General features: G+C 36.6%; 1 non-coding gene across 1 annotated transcript; it reads right to left on the bottom strand.

Moving 5' to 3' along the window:
* Positions 1 to 610: 610 nt before the first annotated feature.
* On the bottom strand, positions 611 to 717 carry LOC116283235 (U6 spliceosomal RNA). The gene has a single exon (XR_004192796.1). It is a non-coding gene; the product is annotated as a U6 spliceosomal RNA (small nuclear RNA).
* Between the last annotated feature and the right edge of the window lie 5164 nt (positions 718 to 5881).

Below are 5881 nucleotides of genomic sequence, written 5' to 3' on the forward strand. Positions count from 1 at the left end.
GCAGAATAGATACACAAGATTATACCGTATAGCACAGGAGAATATGTACAAGATCTTGTGGTAGCTCACAGCCAAAAAAAAAGTGACAATGAATAGTATGTTCATCTATAACTGAAAAATTGTGCTCTACACTGGAACTTGACACAACATTGTAAAATGACTATAACTCAAGAAAAAAATGTTAAAAAAATTTGTATGCTCCCTAATTCTGTCTTCCATTCATTAGTCGTGACCTTCTGTCTTGGCTTTAGTGAGAAAACATCACTGTTTAAATTACTGTAACCCGAATTTTGTTCCTCCTCTTGGCTTGAGTTGGAGTAGTGGTAGAGCCCACAAGCTTTGGGTTCAGAAAGATGGGGATTAAGTTCCATCTCTGCCATTTACCTCTGTGAAAACTAGAGTAAATCAGCTTTCTCATCTATTATGGGCATAATTCTTTATTTAAAAAATTTTTAATTGAAGTATAGTTGATTTAAAATGTATTAGTTTCTAGTGTACAGCAAAGTGATTTATATATATATATATATTCTTTTTCAGATTTTTTTCCATTATAGGTTATTACAAGATATTGAATATAGTTCCCTGTGCTATAGAGTAGGGTCTTGTTTACAAGAATATGGAATGCTTCATGAGTTTGTGTGTCGTCCTTGAGCAGGTGCCTTGCTAATCTTCGCTGCACAGTTGCAGTTTTAGTATATGTGCTGCCAAAGCGAGCACATAATGGGCATAATATTAACGGTTCTTTTCTCTTTTCTGTTTAATCTTTCAATGGCTTTCACAGCTTTGGGGTCAGATAAGGCTCTGCGTACTTAGACCAGCCTATACATGAGTCAGAATATTTAGAATTTATGCAATTTAAACTTTCCTGTTAATTTCTGTTTTTCAGGTAAGGACAGATTTTCCATTTTTCATTGCTCAAGCCCTACTTACATTGATTCAGCCAAAACTGAGTGCCCTGCATGTACTCAGCACTGTCCTGGTGATAGGGACACAATACAGGGCAGGGCATTGGAAGCCATTACTCTCACGGAGCTTACACCCTAGAAATAATTGTGCAAACTGTAAATATGTTTGCAATATTTTATTACAACATTCGCTTTCCCTTTCTATTTCAGGCAAATCTCTATAGAGCATGGTTCACTGTATTTCTACAAATTTTCTTTGAGAGTCACAAACGTAAAACCTGAAGACAAAAAAGAATGCTGCCACTATTATTATTATTATTATTATTTAATTCAAATAATCCATAGGATATGTGAGGGCTGTGAAGTTTTGAAATCAGGAATAAATGAAACACAGGGGCAATGCTGCTTTTCCAGAATCTTCCTATTACTATATGGAACAATTTAGGGACACCAAACACTGTTTAACTTATAACGTCCCAGATTTTAAGGATCCAGAAAAGACTGACTTAACTTATACTCATTCAGCTCTGCAAGTAAATACTAAATGTACACCAGCACTCAAAATACATATATTTTGTCTTTACAAAGATAATTCAAATACATAAAATGGGCATTTATCACTTTTTTTTCATTCTAACAATAGCTGGCTCTTAAAAACTATCACACACACGTTTCATGTATATATTTTAAAATCAAGTATTACTTCACCAAATACTTTGATTAAATTTACTGAGAACCAGTGGCTTTTTTTTTTCAATAAGAATAATCCCTAGTTTGAAATTTGGTTGGATGAGGCTAGTTACAAGTTCAAATTCAAACATTATAATTACATCTCAATATCTCAATAAACAATCGTGGGGGTAGTACGTAGACGACGAAGCTTGCTTCACCTGAAATTTTTCTCCATTTGAAGATGGAAACGGACAAGCAGATGGGAGGGCGTAAGACTGGGAAGGCTTAATGACACTTGTTACATCAGTAATGAAAATCCCAGACACGTTTTCTCTGTGGGGAAATGGTGATGAAGTGTGCGCAGTAAATGGTAATGCTGCTTTTTCTTTCATTTCTAAAAGCCATGATCCTACTGGTGTGCTTAAAAAGAAAGCTGAAGCCAAGAATGGGGTTGTTTCCTCCTGTTCATAACAAATATGCTCCTACGTCTAATTTGCCAAAAAGAATTTAAATAGGGCTCTGTTAATAAGCTTGTGTAACCTAAACCCTTCTGGAACCTGACTTACAGCTTCATTTTTTTTTTTTTTCCCTGCTTCCCCCTGAGGTATGGATCTTCTGAGATTCCGCTGTAGATTTTGTTGTGAGAAATGGGATTGGAATATTGTGAAATAAAACCCAAACGGGCATATTTTGAAACCAGGCTACTATCTGAAAGCTTTCTTCTCTTCTAAAGTAACAAGACTACATTAATAAAATGAGAGGAATAGAGCTCTTTTAATAGCTTAATACGTTAGACCTCACCATTTTTCTTACTTTGTTTCCCTCTAGTGCCCAAAATGAAAAGTGCATGAGGATGTTTAGATGAAGATATGTCCAACTCAAAAGAATTTGTTCATTAAAAAGAAATTGGGAAGATTCACTTTCATGGCTTCTTTTAGAACGTGGGTGCTAGTGCCCCTTTAAGGACGATGTGGGGATCATAGTCCTGACTCCCTTCTGCCTCCCCAACTGACCAACTACTGAACACCTCCTTTCTGGCTAATACTCAGATTTCAAGGGACCAAACACATGATCATGTTTGTTTCCATGTTTCTATCTGGTCCTGGTATTTTGTCTGAATTTAGTAATGCTACGAATTATAATGATGTACAGGTATTAGGCTGAAATTGGGACAATTTTTAGCTTATAGGTTAATACAATCAAATTAGTCTGTAGGCTTAATACAATCAAATATTCACTTTATTATAGAATAGCATGTGGTAATTTTTTTAAAAAAGGAAATTGGATTAATGTTTGGATTTCAGGCATCAAGCACTCCACTTTTGACCCAAAGACATTATCCTTGTCATATTTCTGGCCATTTTTGAGCATCTGAGGCTGTCTTTCCCCTGTCTTAGAAAAGAAGAATGATCAGGGCTTGCTACCATAACAAGAGTTATTACTCTGGGGGAGAATTACTACCTTGTTGATCTTCTAAATGAGTAGGAATTTGCTTTGCGGTCACTCTTGGCTGGTGGTCTGGAACTGTGATTCAGAGCCACTTAATATTCCTTTTGGCAGGAAGCCAAACAATATTTTCATGGCTTTTCTAGGGTTTAATGATCTCACAGTTTAGACTGGACAACTTCCCACAATGACAGGTCCATTAATCAGAGAATCTAGGTGTGACAACCAGTCAGGGATGTTTTTGTCGTCTTCTCAAAGAAGAAGATACTGGACAAGCCAGCAGGGAAACACACAGATGTGCTGTGAGCTTGTCAGACCACCTTTTGTGGTCTCACTTATGGCCAGATACCTCAACTTCATGCTTCTTTTCTCTTCTCCCTAAGATGGTAGTCAGGTGACAATAAAATGGCATCACTCAAGAGTTCAGCCAGTCAGTTCCCTAGTATGTTTTTAAAGCTCAAAGTAGAACTGTGGTGCTGCAAGCAACAGCCGGGGTGTTTAGAATTAGAACAGGGAAGATTAAGATGAAGGAAACCTGGATGAGAAGTTTCCTTTGGCAATATTTTAAAGACACTTGGCAGTAATCTTCAAAGGAGGGTGTGTGTTTATCTGTTTTGGCATGGCTTTTGTTTTACTTCTGGAACCCCACCTTTTATTTTGGGTAGTATTTAATCTGATAGCCCTGACAGCTGTGATGAGGCTGCTCACAGTGCCAAGTTATCTAGTCAATTTAGGGGAAAAAATTGGAGAATTTGAATTTTTGGAAAATAATATCCAAATTAGGAAAGTAATATCCAAATTATTTCTTTGCAGTTCAGAATGTTGGTGGTTATGTTGAGACAACCATAAAGCAATCTGAACACTGCAAAATTTTGGTAACTCATTAACGTAGAACTCAATGAAGTGAAACTTTAAAGATAAAATAAAATACCAATGCATATTTTATTTTACTTAAAAATATTTCAGTTCTCTTACCCATTACCACCAGCTTCACTTTTTACTGGAAAGACCACATACTAAAGGCAACAGTTTAGGATCTTCATCTATCACTTGACTGTAGACCCCAAATTTATATTCAAGGGCTAATTCTTAATGTAAAAATATAGCAGTCAAGTACATGGGTTTTGGAAGTACACAAGGCTGAAACTGAAATCATGCTCTACCACTTACCAGCTGGGAGAATTCTCTGAGGTTAAAGACTCCATGAAATTAAGAGTTTTTCTTTCTTTTATGCCATTCTACCTTTCATGTACAGCAAAATCCCTAACACATGATACAGTTCAAATGTATTTGGTGACTACATGAGTGTCAAGGTTTAAAATTTTTTTTTCTCTGTGTGAAAATTCTTTCCAAGTTTGTGTTTTCATATAGTGTTTCATATAGCAAAGGACTGGCCCTTTGCTCTTTTCTGAAAATCAGTTGGGTTCTGCCATGTATTGTATGCTTGAGAAAGTGAAGCATCACTTAGAAATCTGACATCATCTGCTTCCTGTTTCCTGTATGGTTGCTCATTGTTGAGTGTGCCAGTGAAATTGCTTTTGAACCTACTTCCTTACTGATTGGTCAGTGAGGTCAGAGATATATCTAACATTACATGTTTTATAACATTTAATAAATGAAGGAGCTCTCAGCATTCAGAGCCTATAGAGGGAAAAGTCATTGAAGCTAAGGAAAAAGGATAGTATTTTGCTGTTAAAACCTTCAGTTATATGCTATCTTCTATAATTTATGACCTGTAATCATCGATGAGTTTTGTCAGCACCAAAATTGAACTTGGGTCTTATAACCAAACAAAACTTCAAGAAGTTGATTCTTGAAATCTTTCCATAATTTCAGGATAATCCTGTGGACTATCAAATATACACATCTGGAATATCTCAAATGGCTGCCTATTAACTCATTTAATTTTATCAACCTTACATGAGTGATTACTATGGGATGGGCCCTGGGCCAGGCTTTGGGGCACTCGAAAGCCAGCACAGATATTTTATATCCAAAACTTTTATGCTATGATTTGTGATAGTGACAGTAATATAAGTGAAATATGATATGATACATGTGATAATGAATATGTACATAATAATGGGAACTTCACAACAGGAGGGTTTTTAGAAATTGATAATTGCCTACAGAATATTAACTATTCCTCTTTTTTTTAATAAAAGAACTCCAATTTTATACCATGTGGCAGAATGCCCACCTGAGAGCTCCATTTTCTGTCCTCCTTTGCAGCTAGATGTGGCCCTGGGACTAAGTTTTGGCTGATGAGATGCAAGTGGAAGTTTTGGGATTGAACTTGCAGGAAGTCTCCTTAGCATGGAACGAATGGCTGGGCCTTGCTGGCTGAAATGTGGATGTGATGGCTGGAGCTCCAGGTGCAATTCTGGAGGATGATGTGACCTTGTGGAGGGAAGCCATGTATGAAGGATGGCAAAGAAGGAAGGTAGAAGGAGTCTGGTCCTGGTGACACAGCAGAACCCTGGACTGCCTCTCCCTTACTTTTGGGGTGGAAGTGCATTTCTGTCTTGTTTAAGCCACTGCTGTTTTCAGTCTGTCACTCAAATCTAAATGCAATTTCAGACGATGCAAAGTGTGTAGTATTTTTTTGAAAGAAAAATGTTGGGGAAGGTAACATAGAGAAAGTAATACCTTGGCAGATTATTTTAAAGGATGAGTAGGAGTTGCCCGGGGGATGGGAAATGAGGAATGCAATGGAAGAATGTTCATTGTCTCATTGTCACCACATGCTTTATTGGATACTGTTTTCTTTAATGATTTTTTTCTGGTTTGGAAATAATTTCAAATTTACAAAAAAGTTGCAAAAACACAAAAACAATACAAAGAACACTTCTTATACC

This window comes from Vicugna pacos, chromosome 14, assembly GCF_048564905.1.
Source record: "Vicugna pacos chromosome 14, VicPac4, whole genome shotgun sequence".
Lineage (NCBI taxonomy): Eukaryota > Metazoa > Chordata > Mammalia > Artiodactyla > Camelidae > Vicugna > Vicugna pacos.